This window comes from Sardina pilchardus, chromosome 11 (assembly GCF_963854185.1).
Source record: "Sardina pilchardus chromosome 11, fSarPil1.1, whole genome shotgun sequence".
Classification (NCBI taxonomy): Eukaryota; Metazoa; Chordata; class Actinopteri; order Clupeiformes; family Clupeidae; genus Sardina; species Sardina pilchardus.
This window is the reverse complement of record NC_085004.1, coordinates 14,456,260-14,479,538: the sequence shown is the minus strand read 5'-3', so window position 1 is coordinate 14,479,538 and position 23,279 is coordinate 14,456,260. Positions and strand designations below refer to the sequence as shown.

General features: G+C 46.7%; 1 protein-coding gene across 1 annotated transcript in view; it reads left to right on the top strand.

The window, feature by feature from the left end:
* The first annotated feature begins 1,584 nt into the window (after positions 1-1,584).
* cemip (cell migration inducing hyaluronidase 1) overlaps positions 1,585-23,279 on the top strand; it is a 68,579-nt gene continuing 46,884 nt past the window's right edge. Inside the window, exon 1 of the mRNA XM_062549392.1 lies at positions 1,585-1,720. The gene's annotated coding sequence lies outside the window, so the exon portion shown is untranslated. The remainder of the gene's footprint in view (positions 1,721-23,279) is intronic.

Genomic DNA, 23,279 nt, shown 5'->3' with positions numbered 1-23,279 from the left:
AATGCAGGCATGTTAACTGTATGACAACAGTGGTTTATTTAAACACATCATATCAATTTATTTCGTCAGTCACCATGCTCATTTTAATGAGTAAGAATAAAAGTTTTACTGTATTTAATACAAAATCCCGCGATATCTACCGCGATATCTACCGCGAGGTCTCCAGCCAGGTCTCTCGCGAGTAACTTCAGGTACGTAAGCTCAGTCAGACTGTCCGGGATGAGCTGCGTGTGCTAGTTGCCCCTCCTGCTAAGACTCTGCAGCTCTCGTTGACGTATGAAGCCAGCCTAAGTCAGCCTAAGTCAGCCGCAGTTCATCGCAAACGCACCTATTGTGAGAGCTGGTGTCTTCAGACACAGATAACGCGCCCCAGACCTGCCCGTGACGGATCTGTTGGCACTTGTCACACACAATGAGTCTGAGTGGCTAAATGTTCACAACAACAACTAAGTCAGCCTTGTATAATGTTTGTATAATGACTATGCCACTATTAATATGTAGAGACACTTAGGCATTCATGAGCAAGACTGCTATTTCTAAATTTGTTCCGATCATGACTCCTGTGAAAACTAGTTCGACAACTCATTTCCCCGACTCCCCAACGTAAACAGCGACCTCTGTGGACAAACGATGATGACAGAGAACTACACCGAGCAATGAGAATATGCTCAACGGTTGTTCCGGAGCAGCATCAAGTAAAGCAGCCGGTTACCTGTCTGCGCATATTCTGCTAACCTCTCGATCGCCTTTGAAATATTTACATTGTCCTAAGTGGGCAATGAAAACTAGAAAATAGCCAATGTATTAGACAAATAGGCTATGCGTCTAGAAATAATCGAGAGGGAGAGAGAGAGAGAGAGAGAGAGAGAGAGAGAGAGAGAGAGAGAGAGAGAGAGAAGAGAGAGAGAGAGAGAGAGAGAGAGAGAGAGAGAGAGAGAGAGAGAGAGAGAGAGATGCAGAATGTGAACATTTCTTCTAACGTAAACAGAACCTTGATAATTTATGCGTCGAAAGTCGTATTGACAATCGGCGTGCCACTTTTTATTGCACCGGTTAACACTCTCTCATCGTGGAAACACATCTACCAATGTGCAGGACTGCACTCTGCTCATCCCTTTTGAAATAGACTATTCATCGATATTTCGAAATGTATAATTTGGCTGAATGTTGAGGATGGAGTTTGACAACAGGCTGGAAGCTGCAAGAAGATGCGCGCGCGCGCGCGTTATAAACTCTCCACATGTAACCCTAAATCTGAACTCATTAGTGGCTTAACTGGCGAGGTTTCGGTCTACATTAGAGAGAGGAAGAAAAAACATCTCTCTGCCTGGAGGAAGTCATGCTCAAGATCCTCTGCTTGAGAGAAAAAAACGAGCCTCCTTACGTCTCGATATATAATGTAGTCTACTGTTCTTATTCACACACGTCGGCGTATGTTTGTAGCCTACTGTAAATGGAATCTGAGCGAAAAGGATTGCTTAGGAATTTAGAAGACCAATCATATCTGAGTGGGCGTGGTTTGCCTCAGCTGTTGTAAACAGTGAGCGCAGTTCCAAACCTGGAGCAGCGAGGTTTGTATAAATATGAGACCACTCGCTCCCTGCACGATCAGAGCCCACACTTGTGCACATGGTCTCTGTCAGACCTTTTCGGCATCAACTGTCTAAGGCTGCACTTCGCCAAGAAGTTGTCAACGATAGGCCCTGCCCTTATGCTACAGGTTGGTCTGTCTTTATGGAGTTTTACCTTTTGGGATATTAAAGAATTCTAGATTTGTCATTCAGGTTTTTGCTACCAACTGAAGGCAGACTTTGCTGCCAAAGCCACAGGTGTATGTATGTGAAGGGGAAATAGCTGCATTTTACTCGCTGTGGACTACCGAGAAGACGCTCCAAGCCATCGGTGAGAGAGCGGCGTTTTAAGACCCTTGGTAAAGGTGTGCCTTTTGTGATTTGGTTGCCTGTCGATTTGGGTCATGCATGTTAATGTGTCTTCCCCCGCTTGTTTGCTGAATGAAAGAATAGCTGTCAGCTGTTATTATTAAAACTTCAGAGTTATAACAGGTAGGTTATAACAACAATCGTTTAGTCGCTTGTGCGCATTTAGCCGAAACAGCGCAATTAACCGGACCACATTCGTTTTGCGGTGGCATCATGTTTCATCAGGTGCAAGCTGACGTGCATGTGAATTGACTAAATTATCTTAAAGACCAAATGTAAGATTTCAGGAAAACGGCAATCGCAAGGTATTTAGGTCAGGTATACTCCCTTATCCGCGTCCAGACGATTCATTTTCTTGTTCGGCGGCGCGTCAAGTTGATTTTCTTGCTTTTCTGTTGATCGTGCACCTTGCATCCAGCAATCAGGCGCCAGAGATAGGCTACCGCTATGCTCCAAGCCCCAGGGGGTGCATTTAGTACGAAGCTAATGTGTCAGAGAGTAACTTCATCAACTCTAATGTCCGGTCACAATTGATCTGGTTTGTGTGCCATCCACATGCATCATTTCAGACAATAACATAAATCACGCTGCTGATATCTTAACAAATTCATGGTTCATGCCTGATAGATGATCTCGTAGAAGCGCATACCTACCACTATGACAAAGATGCATTCCACGGGGACCATCGATCAGAAATCAGAGTGGAGGTAAGTTTGCTTATTTTTCTAATTTGTTTCTGCATAATTTCATGTTTTGGAGGAATGCATATCTATATGTGAAGCATCACAAATGTGCCGTGAAATGAAGTGATTTGAAGTTTTATTTATTTATTTTCTGCCAATTAACGTCAGGGGGAGAAAAAGTTGAGATCAATATTACTCAGTTTAATCTCTATTGCCACCTGTCCCTACCTTTAGAGAGCATTTGATAGCATGGTCCTGAACTCCCTGTATTAGTCTTAAGATGGAAAAAATTCAAACTTAAGATTTATGATGAGGTTTCAGCCAAGATTTTCTATCTTATCATTAACTGAGATTGCACAGTCAGGTCATCAGATGGTCATTGTCATGGCTGCATATATGCACTATCACTGTTCCACAAATTAAATATGTACAGCTGGCGGTGTCTATCTCTTTGGGATTGCCCGATTCAGTGTGTGTTTGCATTGGTACTGCGTGACTCACTTGTGGCCTTGGGATTCCTGAACTGGCATGGCATGCCTCCGCTCGGCAGATCTGTAGTAGGCTACCCAGTCAGCCCTGTGCCACCGCGGAGGACTGGGCCACACGCCAGACTCCACAGTTTATTTGAGGAAGCTATCACGCTCCCACATACTCTGAAAGGGAAAGGCACACGTATTGTGTCCTCACAAGCCCGCTGGCAGGGATGTTGGCTGCTGTCGATTTGGAAATAATAGCTCCTTATATCTTTTGCCCGGAAACTAGCGTAGGGTTTGTCCATCCATCAACCATTAAATGGTCTGTGAAATTGTCTGGTGGAGAGGTTCTATGTCTTTGCACAGTGCAATGGATTTCTGCAGTTGGGAATATCATTTTGACTTTGCCGTTAGTTGAAAAGTGAGAAATCAAAAATCATTACCCAAATGCAATGCTATGAGATTTGATTTGCAAGCTCCGGCATTCAGAGAGCAGCAGGTAACCCCTGTCTCCAAGCCGATTATGAGTCTAGCAAAAACGGTGTCAGGTAAAGCCCTGCTTTCCCCCCTTTTGATGCTTATTTTAAGGCTTACATTAAACACCCTAGAGCCAAAATGGCTGGCTGTCCACTGACCCAGTTTCCAGACAGGTGGACGTAGACAGATCTCCTCCGGGCTGTGGGCCTCCTCTTAGGTGCTCATGTCCCCTCTATTCTCTTCTCTCTTCTCTTTTCCTCTCTTCTCCTCTTCTCTCATTTTCTCTCCTCTTCTCTTCTCTTCTCTTCTGTTCTCTTCTCATCTCCTCTCCTCTCCTCTCCTCTCTCCTCCTCTCCTCCCCGTGTGCTATCTAGACGACAGAGCACCTCCTTCTCTGTTTCTCCATCACCAACGCCATAGACCCTGCTGTCACTGATACAGCACGTTTATCATACTGTTGCCTTACAAATAGGACAGCAGTATAGCTAATTACCCTGCAAGTGAATTAGGTGAGATTTGAATATTAAAATGAAAGAGATTAAGAAGGTATTTAGACAGTTCCCCCCCCCCCCCCCCCTGACAGTGTGATACTAATGGGATTTGACTTGAGTCCTTAAACTGCAGATCTTGGCATAGAAATAGAAAACAGGCTGTGAAATCTCTTTGCCAGCCAGCTGTGGAATCATAGTAATTTGTCTTAAAGTTGCAGCACTCATAACATTATTCTAACAGCCGTTGTTCTACTGGTGCATTTGCAATAGACATTGCAGTCAATAAGGGAAACAAAGCGTTTGGTGGATTATTGCGCGCATATATTAGGTTTATGGTTCTCTGTGTGAATGTCTGAGTGTCATCTGCTATTTCAAGCCATCGTGCTGGCATGTGTCTGTCTCTGTCAAAGCCAGCTCTGAGGGAATATTCCAGATGCTGTCTAAGTCTTAAACGAGTGACCACAGATTAACTGTAGGCTATCCTGGAGTGACTCAGAGTTCAGATGAAAGTCCTGGCAGAGGGAAGGGGCTCGCTTGCACGTGCCAAGTTATGTGTTTTGACAGGCATACCTCATTACGTGGACATGGGAGGGCCTAGTAGATGCCATTAATAGGATGATCGAGAATAACATGGAGGAATATGACTAACGGAACCCAAACAGAATTCCTCCCTGGCCCTTCCAACTATTGTGATGATCTATTTTGGCAAGCTGCATTTGTAGGGCACAAAGCCTATGTATGTCGTTCGGAGTTGCGCGTGCAGTGCAGTATGTTTTCAGCACTAGAGACATGGATCAGTAATACAATAGTAATGTGAGATAATGATGTCTAATGAAGTGACACTAACAACGTCAGTGACCTTTTCACTCCGGTGGCCCAAATGTTAATTTTGGCAGCTGCCAAGTAAATCTTACACATGACTCTGGCAAGACATGCCTGAGTGTGAGAGAGCGAGGGAGAGAGAGAGAGAGCGAAAAAGAGATAGAGAGAGAGAGAAAGAAAGAGAGAGAGTGAGAGCGAGAGAGAGAGAGAGAGAGGCACAATTGTCAAAAATGTAATTTCAGTAAATTGCAGAAGCACATGAGAGGACATGTTTAGACCTGAGCGTCATTTAGCTGTCATGGAAATACATTCTTGTTGGGAACACTATACAGGTAAATGGGGTGTGACTAGTGGAAAAAAGTATTTTGCTAAAAACATATGTAGAAGTTCACAATAGTACATGGTATCTATTGCTTTTATTGTGCAAAAGGAAATGACAGGTGAAAACTCTACGACCAAAACAAACACAACTATATGTTTTATTTCCCTGGTGAAATTAGCATTATGTATGATCCACATGCATATGCATATTCATGTATTAGCAGGAGATACAGATACGTTTGTGGACAGAGCATGTCTATCAGTTCATATCTGAAAGGGCAATGATTTATACTTATCCTAAATGGGCAGGAGAATGAGAGCAAATATGTCGAGATCCTCAAGGTCGTGAATTTGCTGGGGAAACTGCTGGAGCCATCACTCTCAGTCAAAAACTAATCCCGGCTGACACAACGGCGCGTTTGTCAATCCTCACATCTGTCAAAGCCCAAGTAATTCATAGCCTGTCAGACATCCCGCATGGGTCTGCTTCAGTCACTTCATGTTGACGTTACAGATGAAAGAATCCCTTGGCCAATCGGAGAGAGAGAAAGAGAGAGAGAGAGAGGGAGAGAGGGAAGGAGAGAGAGAAGGAGAGAGAGAGAGAGCACTCTGACTGTTTTCCTTTGGAGAAAACAGAGAGAGCGAAGGCATTTAGCACAATAAATCAGGGGTGGCGATGCTTTTGGTGCCAGTGGTCTCAGCCACTGAGCACAGTTGGAACGCCACCGCTGCCAGAGCGATGCCATTTCCAACGATCAGCTGGAAGGCAGGGCAGTGAAACGGAATGGAGAGAATGGTCCGGGCTTGACAGCCCCACAAAGAGGAGATGACGGACGGGCGGAGGCCGGTCATTTGGAGAGGGGAAGAACACCTGCTCTTGCCCAGTAATGTATGACTGTAGACGCCGGCGAGGAAAAGAGATGGTTTAAGTCCTAATGATAGGAGCGGAGAGCCACCTGTGATAGTCCCGCGTCGTGTGTGTGTGTGTATACGGCGCGCCGCCGCGGCCCAGTAAATCTTGTGTAACGGCTGTACATTTCCATTTGGCCAGCTTATGTGGCTCGGGGGGTTGGCATTCATCTGACCGAGGTGGGGGGGGGCAGAATGTTAAGGAGCGCTGTTGGAACCTTTATCAGAACCGGCATCGCAAGAGGAGGGGTTGGGGGGTTTTGGTGGGGGGGGGGACCACCTGCTGGTGCTCAGACATGGAACCATATGTTGGAGGAGTCTCCAGGCCCTCCCCGGTAGCGCTGGAACGTACACGCTGGTACTGGGTCCAGATCACACGTGAGCGCGGTAGCAAAACCCTGTATTGCTCACATCGAGTACCTCCTTCATGTGTGCCTCTGTGTGTGTGTGTGTGTGTGTGTGTGTGTTTATGCGTGCTCGTACTGGTGTTTGTGCCTCACCACTGCATCTTTCTGCCTGAATAATTTATGACGGAGATGGCGAACAGAGAGAGAGAAGAGAACAGCTGTTGTGAAATTTATACAACATGAAATGTCACCGACTATTCAAGTGTCGGCCATGTGTATGTTCCTGCTTTGTGGTTTTTTTTTGTTTTTTTTTGCACTGATTTATGTTTTTGGGAAAATTCTGCAGTGCATCTGAACATAGTAAACAATCAGGAGGCGAAATCCCAACTGAGAATCCCAATACGAGCCTCACTATTCTTTCCAAAAAAAAGCCAATCCAGCACATTTTATAATATTTCCCCCCCCCCCCCTTTTTTCCCTTCTTCCTCCAACTTCAAATGAGATGCTTGGCATTGATTACTGGGTCTAAAAAATCATGCCTGAATCCGCTTAGGAAGGGAAAAAAAGAATTGCGTAACCAGAGCTAAGACAAACAGGTCTCACAGTCGGCTCGACCCAATGTTCTTCTCACGGTTACAACCCGCGGACCTGTGTTTGTCCTCTCGGAACTTCAACCTGGCTTTGCAGGAACGCAATCTGGAGCCTGTCCTGTGCTGGATGAGGCTGTCTCGGCTTCAGAACAGCCGCTCCGCGACCTCTTGACCTTGGGGTCATGTTTAGGTTTCCTTTTTGGGATGTAACAAAAGCTGGTGTCGTTTGGCAAAGTGAGAAGGTGGTGTGTGTATGTGTGTGTGTGTGTGTGTGTGTGGGGGGGGGGGGGTGTCTGTTGAACCCTTGTGAGATAGGAGAGTCATATAGTTGTACAATATGGTGCATGAGTCTCAAATATTGCTCGAGGCAGTAAACAGTCTATTGCAAGCCATATAATTGTTCTCTCAGCACAGTCATAACTGATTGGGATATCTCTCACTCGATGGGAACAGACGGTTCTGGCTGCAGTGTCCTTTGTCATAACACAAAACACTCCGCTCTGGTTATTGCCATGACTATCAGCCAAATTCCATAAAGAGTGTAGTATTTAAGTGATATTCTTCTTCTCCTTTGTCAAATTTAGAAATTCGTGAGAAAGTGATTCGTGGAACATATTTTTAGGATCAATGGATCACTGGCTTAATGTTTTTCATTAACTCCACAAGGAAACAATGTCCTGGGCCATTGACTAGGCACTCATAAATTGAAGAAGCCCGCAAATCATTTTCTGTCCTCTCTCATTGTTAAGTGTGCTCAGATCTTTAAATAAGCACAGACGCATGTCAGTCAGCTTATCAGTCAGGCATCTGTTTGTCTGGAGATGATGATCAGTTGTGATTTGCTCAGTCAGAACTGCTTTTACTGTCAGCTATGTGAGAGCATCCAGGGCCATCCCAAAATCATGCCTTGAGATGAGTGATTTCAACCTTCTCTGTTCCCTTAAATGATTTAAAAGGGAGAAGGCAATGAATGAGGTGCTGATCTGTCAACGGTCAAACATCTGCCGATAGGTCATTGTCAGGTTACGTGCACACCAGTCAGTTTCAATGAGCCGGTAGTATACGACCTGAGGTCTTTGGCACTTATGCAATAGCCATTTCTAGCCAAATTCCTTTCCCTAAGAATCCTTGGAAGCCCTCACGTTTACTCTGGATATAATGTGGTATTTCCATGTTGCACAAGTGATTTGGGTGATTACGGTCTAGAGCACTTCAAGAGACTACCCTCTTTTAGAGCAAGTTCACACTATTCAGATTATGCTTATAGTGGCTATATATTCATGGATTCAAAAAACACTCTTTTACAGATTGCAAATGGAGTTTTACCTACAGTATATGTTTATCTATACATTTAGCTATATGCTTTTGTTATCACATCTAATGACCACTGGGGGGGCTGGAGTAATTGGAAAAGGCTTCACAGTGCTTTATCATCAGTGGGACTTGTGCCCAGCATAGCCTTCAAGCGGTGGTAAAAATGGTCGCTCATCTTTGTGCTGGGGAGGGAGGTATGAAGGACGAGAGAAGGGAGAAGAGATTCAGCCTCGGAGTCCACCGGCCTGTGACACTCACTCTGCTGACCTGAGATTAAACAGGGCTTGATTTTGGACAACGCTGTCTGTCAGTTTGAGGTTTCCTGCCTGTCTGAGTCTGTCCAGGCTAGACTAATGATTAGGAGCCGAGGCCAGACAGATACAGCCACGTCTGATGGTCCTCCAGCCGCGGAGCTGTTTTCCATCTCAGAAAACACCTGAATATGGAACGTATCAGGTAACGTTCTCCCCCCAGGAGAAGCGCCTTGGTTTCTGTTCAATGCACTGTGGAATGAACGTTCATGGATGGCTGGGATTCGTGAAGTTATGCAGATTTTAGTGTCAGTTTATATGCACGGCAATGAAAGACTGAATGAATATGAGTGATAAATTGTTGTGAATAACTCTCAGTGATTACTTGTGAGTCTACTTGAGAAAACTTGCATTTCTGTAATCTTTTATATAAGGGCAAACAATGATGTATGGCACCAACATAATATGGATTAAACTGATTGTGATAAAAATTAGTAGATTATTGCGGTACTGTTTCAGCAGTACTGTAGTAAATTGATATATAATGGCCCACATACTTATATGCATACCTTTGAGGTTTGCACAAACTAGTTTAACAGTTTTATCGTGTCTGCTTATCATTTTAATCTTTTTACAGTTCTGGACAATGGATCAGTCACCTGAATTCAATTTTTAGTTATAAAATGCTGACCCTCTGTCGTCTGTTTTCGTATCTCTCTGGAAAATCAATCACTATTAAAACTGTACTCCAGGACCTCTATGTGAATTTAATGGGCCATACGAGAATTTTTTAATCATCCAGTAATGGCAATAATTTGCCATTTACCAGTTTCAAAGTGTCTGTCAGTGTCTTCATAATTTGACTTAAAGAACACATGCTGCTCTGAAAGATAATTGTTTCTTGCCAGAAAGATGAAGACGGCTGTTTGTTTTCCATTAGCCTCTTATAAAATCACCGGGGCACCAGGGTATTGGCCATGCTGGGTTATTTTTATTTGTTGTCATGTTTGCTCAGATTCTGAACACCCCTCGGTGAGCAATAAAAGCGCGCCATGCGGGGTGAATGGGAGTCCGGGGCGGCTGATCGCCGGCTGTGCGCAGGATGTGAGTGCATCTGCAGGTGCCACGGCAAGCTGGGGGCTAATCCCTCCTCCTCCTGCTCCTCCTCTTCCTCCTCGTCGTCGTCCTTCTCCTCCTCCTCCACCGATGCCCAGGGGCTTCTCCTCGCGTGCTACCAGTGGTGTGAACCTCGCTCCCCGGGGTCCCTGGCTCTTGGCTCTCTTGATCACATTCCACGGGGCTGACACATTTCCCTCGTGGCTGTTGGTACAGGCGAGCCTGATGGCCACCTGCCTTGGGTCTCGCTTCGGCTTTCAGCGCCATACCTCGCCGGGGTTGCCAGATAGGTCAAAACGAGCGAATCGCGCGCATTGGAACTGTGGGCAAAAGAGGATGAGGTCATCTTCAAAGCCCTGCGAGTAGAACTGGCCTCATGTGGCCCGAGATTCCATCGGCCTGCCCAAAAATAAGTGGCCTCATGTATCAGCCTTGAAGGGCATAAATGTCATGTGATGACAAAGGCTGAAGTTGAAGACATCCATTCCCATCTCTGGGTCCCCGAGAGGTTATTTATAAGCCAATAAAATAAGTGCCGATTTGAGAAAGGGCTCCAGGAAGGGGATGTGGCAAGCGTGGTGGCCAAAGAGGAACGATTTGATGATTTGATGTAAGCCTGTGTAATTTCATCCATATGTCTCCTCTGTGAAACGGATTGCATGATTCCAAGCGCATTTGACTTCAGACCGAGCAAATTGCCAGAAGAAAACTGTGAATTTGGGACGCCGCTCAAGTCTGTTGCAAATGAGCCGTAATCTCGTATTTGTCAGTTATTGTATAACAGTGTAGCCTAGTTGGGATTCTGGATCGACAATGACACACTCAGTATTTTATCCAGGACAACAAGCTCGCACAGCTTCTTGGGAAAAAAACAAATTCTTTGGCTTTGCTTTTTCTTTATGTAATGAGGCATATGCAGATAAAATGTTATCATTCAAAATCCTTGATCTTGATCTCCTACTTCTTAAAGCTACTGAAAAGACCAATTAGAACTTTGATCAGCAGCATCTAAATAAAAGTGTTCAGGTCAATGGAGGCTTAGCTAAGGGATCAAGGGCAAAGAGAAACTAACCCTGAGATGAAATTTAGATGAGCGGTCAGTGGCAGGGTCCCCTGACAGACTGCGCCAATTTGCAAAGCTTTGGCCATTTAATTGAATATTTTCCCTTTTGTCTGAGCATTTATGAGCATTTCTTTTGAACATGGCGGTGATTGCGGTGAAGGGATTAGTCTGGCTTTTTCGGCTTCTTTTGAAATAGATGGACACGGGTCAGGACACAAGAGCTCGGACAAAGCTCTCACATATTGTATTGTTGTCCAGACTAGATTAGGGAACACTAGCACATAGAGTTGATTTTAATGGAAAATTGCAAACCTGAATGAGGTGTTGGCTGACCTTATCTCTTCCCCTCTCTCTCTCTCTCTCTCTCTCTCTCTCTCTCTCTCTCTCTCCGTCACGTTTTATCTTTTACCCGTTAAGTCACTACAAATGTAGCACAAGGTTCACAAACAAGTCTTCTTGACCTTATTTTAATGCATTTAGTTATCACACCAAATTCAATTTTCAGAATTAAAACACAGGCTGGCTCTGTGCCGTGATAGCACAAGAAGATGAATCTAATTTAAATAATCTCCTCATGCACTGAAACCCTGCACTGCATGCTAAAGAAAGCTCTCGTCTACCCTGCTCCACTTTCTATACGCACACTGTGCCTATACGCCTTAGTAGTCTCCCCACTGTGTCTTAAGAAATTCAGAGCTTGTTCTGAGCCCTGTTTGTTGAGTGAGTCATAGTCCTACTTATGCACTGAATACCTCTGGCCTGGAGGTCTTTGCTTTACTTTCCACTGATCTCTCTCTCTCTCTCTCTCTCTCTCTCTCTCTGTCTGTCTCTCTCTCTCTCTCTCTTTCTCTCCCTCCTGGAGAAAGGTAGGTGATGGGTGCAATTACTTTCGCTTGTGGCAAGGCTCGGATGGCCCCATGCCACGTAGTAGCCTGCAGTTAATCAGCAGCAAGTGTTGCCTGTCTGCCGGAGACGGCAGGATACGCAGTGACCCGGTCGACCTCCGCGGACACTCGAAACCCCTCCGCCACTGCTTCCCGGTGCAGGTCAACCTGCTTGTGTCACTGAATATGCGAGGATAGGTTGCTATTAGGTTATTTTGTTTCTTCGTTTCAGGTGGATTTTTTTGTTGTTGTTGTTTCTTCATTTCTTGGTTTCGTACTGCAAGTCTTCCGTCGCCGTGGCAGTCCTGTGCCTCCGGAGCGGAGAGGAGCGGAGAGGAGCGGAGCGGAGCGGAGAGGAGAGGAGCGGAGCGCGCACGGCCCCCGCGCTCTGGGACTCGCTGGTGAATTAGCGCTCACGTGGTGTGTCCCATGTGGAATGCGGGTTAGGGCAGGCAGTGAATGGCGCTTTAGCTCTCGTGGACAGGGCCACAGAGCCTCTTTGAGAGTGCGCAGCAGGGCAAAGCACAGCAGCGGGCAGTGGGTCGGCAGCGCCAGTGGAGAGCAACAGCTGAGAGAGAGAGAGAGAGAGAGAGAGAGAGTGTGGGGCCTGTTTCAGAGTGTGAGAGAGAGAGAGAGAGGAGAGAGGCCATTTAGCTCGACTGTCAGCTCCGTTTTGGATGGACGTCTTTTTTTTTCCACATCCAGTGTAGAGACTCTCCCAGCGCCTCCTTTGGCTCTTGATTTTTTTCTGCTGCAGAACTGGAGCCGAAAATATTTGTTCATTTATCCGGATTTTTAAATGACATCTGCATGTAAGTATTTGGTTGTGCCTCGGCCAACAACGCACTCCCAGGGCCATGAAAGAATTCGTAAAATTGCATGGAGAATGTATTTATGGGGTAACTTAGCAGGGAAGAGTTCACACTGCTCCAGACTTTCACCTTGTGCTTTTGGAGTCCAAGCCATTTTAAGGTCACTGTCTGCCACCAGGGGACTGCTGACCACATAGTTGCTGAATGGCTCAAGTTCAGATTATGTATGAAATGTAGACCATCTTTCAAGCCCTTCCAAGGGTGAAATGATACTGAGTTTGCTGTGAGATTAAACTCAGAGACACCATAGGCACATTGTGCTGCGTCTATGATTCATTAATTAGGCTAATCTGCCAAGAATGTGGCGTTTGGCAACGATATCAGTGTGAGCAAAGTGTTGCACACTCTGTTCTTCTCTCGTTCTCTCTCTGCTCTCCTTATTTTCCTCCGAAAGCTGCGGTTCCCGTAGATCTGTAGCTCGACGCGTTTGACTTTCATGATATCCAAACCATGTTTGAGGTGCACTTCAAATGACGTGGCCTTTCAAGACGGCGAAATCAAAAAAAGAATATTTTTCTGCTGCCGAGCACGTCGTCGGCCTCTTAAAGCGGCGCTGGATCGGAGCCCGGCGCGCTAATTACGTGAGAACCGCTGCCATCTCCATTAGCGCGCCGTCAGTGTGGGAGAAAAACCCGCCGTGTGTGTGTGTGTGTGTGTGACGGAGCGCCGACTCAGGTGTGTGTGTGTGTGTGTGTGTGCGCGCCACTCCACGTCTCAGTCCTGTAATTAGGCATCTGCAGGTGCAGCGACAGCACGCCGCGCTCACGGAAGGAGGACGGACGCGGCATGTGAATCTGGCACCTGCCCTGTAATCTCTGTGTTAAACACGAGCAGGAGAGAGGCTGGCCGCCGGCACGGCCGACCTCCTCTGGCTCTTTTGTTTGGCGTGAATGTCCAGTAACCCCCCCACCGTCCACCCCCCCCACCCGCCCCCGACCCTGTCTACACACATGCCATAGTGACGGTCGCCAACCCCGGATCCAAAACAGACAGACGGGCGGAACTTTCTCTCCACTCTTGTTCTGTGCCAGTGGTCAGCTGGTGCCTGAATATGGCTGGTGCCATTTCAGTTCAAAGGAGGAGTCACGCTTCAGAGATCAAGGGGTCAAAATGTTGTTTGTTCCTTTGCTCCCACAAGATGTACTGTGGCACCTGGGCCAGGACATGGAACGTTTCTGAATGGCCGCTGTCAAAGGCTCAGAGCAAACATTTCTGATTTTAATCGCAGCACCTGTGGTTCTGTCCGGTTCCCCTTTTTGTCTGACCACAGGGTGGTTGTCAGCATGCTCCTGGCTGCTGGGCTGCACTGTGAAGTCGAGCAGCTTGCTCCCCAACACAGCTTCTTTTGTGATGACTCTGACCTTTCTTCCCCGTGTCCAGGTGAGGGTAATGTGTTCTTTGGCAACAAACAGCACTGTTGTCCTGGACCTCGGGAGTCTAATTCTGCCCTGTCAGTCCATTGGGTCCAGCACACCCTGTCCGTGGTTTCCTCTCCAGAAGCCAGAAGCCTGAAATGGCCAGACGGACGGCCCCAAGATGGCCCCTAATGGACTGAAATGGACGCTGAGTGCGGCTGCGGTAGATCAAATTGTGGTGATCCCGCCTGCTTTTTTTGCACTTCACACTTCCATATTTCCTGTTATTTCTCAACGGAGTCGATCAACAGTCACAGAGCTACACATAGCAGGTGTGTTTTTCTGAGTCTTATCCTTTGCCCCTGCCGCTCACAGAACAACACCGCTAAAGCCACACCGCTTTAGTAAACAACTGGCATCCTGTTATTGCGGCACAGAAGTTTATTATTCTCAGAAAATCTGACACTGTCTTGGGCTGAGAAACGTATTACAGCACCCAAGAACTCCCATATGATGATGACGTCCAGGAGGGCGAAAAACACCCCATATGTAGAATGCCTAGCCCACTGGCGGTTTGTTTTCTCACTAACGATGCCATCACCCGGCACATTTCTTCGCCATATAAAGCGAAACTCTTAATAGGCTAATCCTCGAGGAATCCGTCTCGCCAGCCCGTGGGAGTTCTCACTCCGAGGAGTCCCTTTTTCCGCGGAGCTTTAGCGGCGGGAGCTTTGTAGTCGGGGCTCTGGTCTTTGTCTTGCGTCTGCTCCCGGAGAATGCGTCGCGCCTGCGTGGGAAAGCTCGGAGGAGAGGGTGTGTGTGTGTGTGTGTGTGTGTGTGTGTGTGTGCGTGCCAGCCAGGGCCACTGGCGCGGAGGGTGGAACTGCCCACGTCTCCACCTCGGGAGGCTCGGCTCTCAGGGGGCAGGGCGGGGGTGCATGGAAGGAAAGAGGAAGGGATGGGATGGGGTGGGAAGGCATCGGGGTGGGACCGCATGAGATGAGATGTGAGAGAAGGGGCCACAAGGCCACGCGGCATGAACACAGCCGCGCACAGTAAAACTGTACCGAACGCGGCCAGCTCGAAGTGCACGGCAAAGACTTCATACTGGGAACGAACGAAAACAATCCGATCAATGCCCTCATGAAAGTATAATGCACAGCAGGAACCACTGTAGCGTCTGAATCAATGTTGGCTGTATGCAAACGATGGCATCCTGAATTGCTCTGGGCGGTAGCGGTGGTGGTGGGAGGATAGCTGTTGAACTCCATCACCTCTTCCCATCCTTGCGGATGATGTATAGTCACACACCGTGCAGAGAGGAGGGCTTCCGAGTGACAGGGATTAATGTGATTATTTGTTTCAGTCTTACAATCGATTTTCATCTTCGCTCCAGTAATTTGTTTGTTTGAATCGGAGCATACATATTTGTCAATACTTTGTTATCGTTACTTAGAGAGTCTAAGGACAGCATGATAACACACATAGTCATGTTACAGAGAGCATGGCGCTACAGTCAAAAGACACAGACAGCATTGTCTGGGGGCAGACGATAACAGATAAAGCGACACAGACTTTTGTTTGGCCTAGCAGCTCGGTTTTCCGGCTTTGGTTTCAGTCGGTCACTCTGTGGAGCAGCCAAACTGCTGTCGACAACGGTGGATCACTGTTAAGTTTTTCTTCTCCGCATAATAGAGTAGATTGTCATCCTTGTTCGTGCCAGCACTAGCCAGGGTTGTCCATCTTCGCTGCTGTGATTATACTGAGGACATTTAGATGACGGGCTTCGGCGGAGGGTACTTTGCATGAGTTCTGGGCACATTACCCGCCCGTTTCAAGGGCTCTCAGTAGCAAAAGTAAATATTCTCCGTGGAATGTGCTACCACTGGCACTGAACCGTGTGGCATTTTTTAAACAGTTAGCTGAAATTGCACCTGGTATTCATTTGATTTTTTTTTTTTTTTTTTTTTTGTTAATGCATTTTTAAAAACACGGGAGTCACGTTTCGACTTGTCTTACACACGGCAAAGCCTTACCCTGAGATAGGATTACGTAATGTGTTTTTCAAATTGAGATTCGGTACACTGAAACGGGATAACCTGAGAGGTCTAGTGGCAAGTGGCAACAAGTCGGTTAAATTAGGCATGAGAAATGACAACAATTCAGCGGTGGAAACATTTTTTGCCTCTCGTCACTGTTTTGATATCATTTTCAACGTCAGGTTGTGGAATGTTGACAATTTGTCCATTGCCAAAAGTTTGATGTGTGTTGTGCAAATATTGTCTGTGCAGTAAGAGTATGCATAAATATGGCAGACTGTATCCAATGACGCCCAGATTTCTTAGTTATGTCATGTGAGCCGTCAGTGGTGGACCATTTGGAGTGCTGCTTCAGGCTCATCTTTTCCAGCTTCTCGAGTGAACTCCCATACATTTCATGTGGACGCGAAGCTGTAATTATGGAAGTCCAGTCCGGGGCAGACCACCTGCTTTGCGTTGGTGCATCTCGGTGACCTAGTTACACAGGAGCGCGTTTGAAATGTGAAATGCAGTGCTCGCGGACAGTGCTGCTGCAGACACAACCGTTGTGTTCATGCGCACAGCCCTTTTAAAACTCGGCCACACAAATCCTTTCAAATTCAATTGGGAGGCACATGGCCCAAGTTGCGAATATTAAACAGAGGAACACTTTCTCTCCCTCTCTCCCGCTCTCTCTCTCTCTCTCTCTCTCTCTCTCTCACACACACACACACACGTATGCACAAATGCATACACACACACAGACACACACAGACACACACAGACACACACAGACACACACAGACACACAGACACACAGACACACACACACACACACACACACACACACACTCATGCAGACATCACAAGCAGAATATAAGTAGTGTGTCCTTGTAGCTTGCACTCTGGCCATGGGGGCATCATATGTGCTGTGTAAATGAAATTGAAGTCGGGCAATTGGATGTTTTCAAGTGAAAAAAAGTTAGGAGAGACGCTGAAGGCCCTTCCGATGAATCATGTGTATTCCGTTTGAAAGGAGCGCTGCCGTCTGTATACACACGGCCGCTTCTGAACTTCTATAAAAAGACTCTGGAGCCTGGTGGCCTGCTTTGCTCTTGGCCAACGCCACTGTCATGGACAGAAGGCTCCATATTCTCTCTCTCTCTCTCCTCCTCTCTCTCTCTCTTTCTCTCCTTTCTCTCTCTTCTCTCCCTCTATATATTGGTGCCACCTGTGTCCCTGCACACACCCACCACAGTGCTATTGGCGGTCCATATGGACTCAGTCACATGGAGGCTTCCCACTGACTATATGGGCAGTTGTTACATGCATCAGTGGGATATTGTGGCTCTGGTGCGGGGAGAATTCTAATGACCAGCGTAGAGCAGCTCTAACAGCGAGCATCTCTCTCTCTCTCTCTCTCTCTTTCTCTCTCTCTCTCTCTCCCTCTCTCTCTCTCTTTCTCTGCCCGCGATAAGACCCCGACGTTGGGCGAACAATTAAAACGGGCCCTGGCTCATCATTTTCACCGCATGGCACCGGTTTAAAGTCGTCTGTTATGGGGGGGGGGGGGACTGTACCAAATTGGAAATGGACGCTGGGATTTTTTTCCGGCTGTGCAGTGGCGTGCCATTGCTCCATGTGTTTTCGGAATGCCGCTTTGATTTATGCAGTTTGACATGAATGAAAAGAGCATTGGCAGGGTCTCCGCGCAGATCCTTTGTAAATGTCTGAAACCATGCCTGTCAGGAGAGCAAAACATTGGATCTGTCTCTGCTTTCTTTCCACTTGCACTTAACACTCGAGCAAAAAAAAAAAAAATTGCCTTCCATTCCCACTCACATAATAACAGGGCCAGCAGATGCGCAAAATAAGTAATTACGATCTTGTATTGCAAGGTTGTTTTTTTCGACGGGGGATAGGACACAGATAGGCCTGTCTAAAATAAAATGAGAGAGTGTTGAAAAAGTATGCAAATAGCCCTGACACTGGCAACAGGGCCTGTCATTTTATGTGTTTGTGAAAAGTCAAAGCTGCAAGACATTTGGCTGCATTTTTCAAAAGCTATCATTTCAGGTAACAGTCTCTGATGTGATTTAGAATTTTTCCCTCCACATGAAGATTGTTTTTCCAATGAATTTGAATGCATGCTCTTGTCTATGGTGTAATTAAATGGGCCACAGAATCTATCCATAACAATGTGTTGACACCATACCAAATAGCATAAGGGGCTGTTGACGGAGTGGGTATATGCCGAGATTGAGTCTGTCAGGAGATACAGGCTATGTCATGTCAGCACCTACAGTCAAATTAGTTCATCGTTGAAAAATGGTATAGGAACTCCCATACGTTTGTGTGTATGTGTGTCTGTGTGTGCATACATGCGTGCATACGCATGTGTGTATGTGTGTGTGTGTGTGTTTGTGTTTGTGCACAGCTGATTGTTCCACTATCCATCCAAGTGTGTGTGTGTGTGTGTGTGTGTGTGTGTGTGTATATGTGTGTGTGTGTGTGTGTGTGTGTGTGTGTATACAGTATGTGTGTGTGTATGTATCTGCTGACTTGCATGGGGGGAGGTGAAGATATGAATTCCTCCCCAGGCTAGTGTGTTCTGACCTCTTTATTGTGCTGTAAAAATTCTCCTTTTCATTTGTAGAATTAGCGCACCTGGGCAAAGGTTCACACGTATTGGCTTAATCTTCTTGGCTAATCGCTTGACTTTGTACTGTAAGACCTTGTATTGACAACGTGTCCACCAAATAAATGGGGCTCTTTAAAGAACATATGTTATTGTTGGATATCAACAGCAAAATATATAGAAGAAAACATATGGAATTATAATAAAATGTCTTTAAATACACACATTCTGTCTTGTACTGTATACATTGCCTTTCCATTGTGGGCAAAATCCTGTTAGTGACATTGCCAGGATTGATTGTGTCACGTGAACTCTCTCCTCCTTAGAACCACATCCACAATCTAATTAAGTTATTAATCCATAAAACGGAGCAGTGTGGCAATTGAGATTTCAAGAAAGGACTTGAGGGGGTTATAGATCTGGGAGTCTACGAGTTGTGTTTAGGGCCATTAAAGATCCCTTAATAGGGAACTGATTAAGAGTCAAGTGGCTTTGATTGACAGCAAGGTACTCATCTATTCTTCTCATGCTGGTCTTATCAGGTCAGCCAAACACGGGGGACATTTTCAAAGGCAAGACCGAGCTAAGATCTTTAAAGCAGGTCTGTAGTTAATTCTTAGAGGTGAACTAGTGGAACTTCTCTGACCTTCTTTTGAACTTTCCTTATTCGTGTGGTATTCTATTTGAAAGTGTAGGCTATGTGGACTAGTTTGATTGGTTGATCTAGCAGACATCTCTCGAAGCTGATCTAACTTTATAGTCTCCTGAATCCTTCACCCGTTGCATTCATGATACACATGCCGGAATTGTGCAGTAATTGCTTACGTCTGTTCGTTTTTGACATCCTTTATCCACATGAAATCCTGCAGGTATCGCATCTGTCATCGCTGCAGAAGCATACGTTTCTTTGAAGTGGTATTCGATACTCGCTTCTTTTTTCCCCCCACCCCGTTTCCCGTTCATTCACTTCCTCCAAAAACAATGTTCACTGCAATTGTGAAATTGTGACAAAAAAATGGAATGGGAATGTATTATTTAGACCCATTCCCGCTACAGTCATTTGCCTTCGCAAGGCGCCGGGCAGCACTGGTGTGCTTTCAGCTGCCTCTCATTACCTACTGAATAGCCACAAATGGCCGAGTCCAGAGTCATGGCCGGAGCGGTGGTGAGTGGATGCGCCGTAATGAGTCGGAATGGGCCTTCCAGTGCTCCGCGGGAAAAAAAACCTCTCCACTCAGGATGCCCTTTCACTTAGCCACCCTAGTTTGTGGCATGAGAAATGGCCCGAGCTAGCATGAAAGCCTCCGCAGACAGCCTATTGTACTGACAGAGAGAGCCAGAGAGAGCGAGAGAGAGAGAGAGAGAGAGAGAGAGAGAGAGAGAGAGAGAGAGAGAGAGAGAGAGAGAGAGAGACAGACAGACAGAGAGAGAAAAACTGGAAGTGCATACACCAATAAAATGGGGAAAAAGGCTCGGCGGCTGAAATGACGGCATCTGTGTCTGGACCGGGCAGCTAGCCTCATGCTATGTGGAGGGGAGACCCACTGTGCTGATCAAGGCCCAGGGTGGCCTTGACTAGTGCTGGCTGCCACAGAGCCATCACTCCTGCTGCCTCAATTTCTCCACAGCCCTGGCAAACATGGCCAAGGGGCAGCTCTCATTTTATCTCGTAACTTTCCGACATCTGTTCCTCTTGCGGCGGTGGGCTGCATCGGAGCCGACCGCTTTGATTCTGGCAAAAGTCTGGGGCCGTCTTTTTTTTTGGAGCGGCCGAGCTTTGAAAATAGCAACACTTAAAATAAATAATATAAGGCGGTCTGGGAACTTTGAGGATGATTTATCTGCTGAGACGTTGACCCACCCACCCATTTCAATGAAAAGCTGCAGTAATCAGTGAGCAAGTCAGAACAGTCAAAGGAATGACAGATGAAAGCTCATACAGTATGTGTGTGTGTGTGTGTGTGTGTGTGTGTGTGTGCGCAGATATTAACAAGACAATTTTGTGGACGTGTGCATTGAAGTCGTCTTTGCCTTTGCCTTCTTCTCCTCAGTTCTCTCATGCCCCTCTCCCAGTATCTTGGACTCTCTCACCATCTCTCTCCCCATCCTTTCAGGATTTCATTTACATAGTTTGATTGGATGGGCTCATGTCTAGAGGAGAAGAACAGAGGGTCCAGGCAGGATCCTGTGGGAGGAATATGTGTGTGTGTCAGAGAGAGAGAGAGAGAGAGAGTGTGTATGTGTGTGTGTGTGTGCGCACGCTAGTGTGCGCTCGCGTGTGTGTGTGCGTGTGTGTGTGTGAGGTACCATGCTGCTTAGGGGCACATTCCCATGATACATCTCAAGGTGAGATAGATGAGATTTCCACAGGGCCCGGGGCGAAGCATCTGAAGGACTTCAATCACATTGCAGACCTCAGCTTCTCCACCGCCACAGCGCTACATACCTTCAGCAGCCATCATGGACCCCAATTGGTTGCTGGGCAGGATGTTCTTTCCAGAGAAACAGGAGGAGGGGAGGGGGGAGAGGTGAGGGGCAGAGGGGGGGAGGGGGTGTTATGACAACCGGAATAATCGGCTTTCGCTTGACACTGTAGCACCTGAGCGGAATCCAGCAGAGAGAAGATGTAGGTGGTGCCGTATTATGTGATATTGGCAGATATAAGTCCCCTTGTTGGACATCACAAATCCAGGGTGATAGTCATCACTGGAACTTGCACTTTCGGCAACAACTACATTTCATAGCAGATTCAGCTTGAGTGCTCGACACGCGTCAACACTCCGGTTATTTCTTCCTCTGCCCGCCCAACCACTGGGTAGCATATTTCCTCCAAAGTAAACTAGCTGAAGTGTGTGTCTTGTAGAAGCACACTCGTACTCATCGCAGAGGCACATCCTGGTGCGTCGCCTATGCATTATGTATACAACGTACTTAGTCTCGGAGCGCAGCCATATTACAGGTTTAAAGATCAACACACCTGTCAGACAGGAAGATCCGAACGAGATTAATTCGAAAGAGTGGAATTTCCATCTTCACTGCACATTAGGACAGCGAGCTAACCAACCGTTTAATGCTTCACATTGGACTTGCAAATGGCAGACAGTTTTGAAGGGCCCCGAAGATGCATGGCACATGGAAATTAGGTGAACCTATTAACATCACAGAGCTCTCCAGGAGAGTTATCAGTGCCATGCATCAGTTCTGCATGCCTGATTGTCAGGAGCAATTTATCAGATCATTTGTTTATATATTTGTTTGGCTGTCATGCCGAAGTTTTTGCATGCAAGCTTTATCCTGATGTTTGTGCAGAATTCAAGCACATATTTTTTTTCAAATCTTTTTTAGCCATCAGATGAAGAGGGATGATAAGACCTCCTCTCTGACTCTCTTGTGGTATTTGCACAACTCTGTATTCGCTGTCTACTGACAAATGCAGAAATAAAAAAAAAGAGTCTTTCACTCGACATCCCATTGCTTTTCCAGTCTGAGGGCCATGTTGATTACACAATGACGAGGAATTCGGTTTCCTCCTAATTTGATTGTGCTCCGTCTGGACAAACAGGGTTCAAGGAAGTGTTTGATTACAGCCATTAGTCTCTCTATTTTTACGGCTTGTCTCTCTTGTCCCAGTAAAGTGTACAGAGGAGCATTCTTTGGATTCCTCCAGACACGTGGCAGAGAGAGAGACAGAGAGAGAGAGACAGAGAGAGAGAGAGAGAGAGATAGAGAGAGAGAGAGACGAGGAGGTAGGGGTGGTACCACTCCCAGTCCCAGACAGCCGGTCCCCACCGGACCTGCAGTCTGTTTCCCAAGCCCTGGCTGTGCCCTGTTTGATGAGTTCCATCAGTACTAAGCATGCCCCTGGGAAGGGAACTTTCAGCGGGTCTTGAGCAAGTTCTCCTGAGAGCGTCTGTTTTCAGACGAGTCGCAGTGTCTGTTTCCGAGCCACTCCGCTAAGTGTCAGGTGTCATTGTGAATGATAGATCATGCTCGCGATGACGGAGATCGCCCCTGGAACATACCTCGGCCTCAAACAGCTTGTGTGAGCTCACCAGGAGCCCCCAGATAGCTTCCGATAAGCAGGAAGCTCACAGATCAAGTTGTAAAAATGTTTGTGTGAAACACAGAGAAACTAGTGAATACTAACGTAATAATTGTGAGTGTGTGTGCTGTGACTGGATGAGATTATAGACAAAAAAAAATAACCAAGATAGCAGTAAAGTTGAGTTTCTCATTTATATTTCAATCTGTACTGAGGAGTGATGTGCCTCATTATTTTTGCCCGAGGAGAGACTCTGCTCTCTTCCTCTGCGTGTGATCCCCGGCCGCTGCTTCACATCCCTGCTGTGCCTCGGTGAAAGGCAGCCACTTAATGACCCAGCATGTCTCCGGGGAAACCCGTCTCATCGCTCACCTGTCAGCGCGCGCGCGGCCGCTCTCGAAATATTTCACCGCGGTCCAAAACAATAATTGAAATCTTACTCGCCAATGAGGAAATGGTGGGTGAGGTGAGCCTTTTCCTTTTTTTCTTTTTTTGGTTGGACTCCGACTCGTGCAGGGTGAAGTATTAATCTCAAAGACGCGGCGGTGGGGGGGCGAGGGGGTCCTGCTAGAGTGAAGCTGGGCCCACATGCAAACCAACCAACCACAAGCGACCGAATAGGCCAGTCGGTGGCAGGATGGTAAATGGCCTTAATAATAAAGAACTCGCTCTG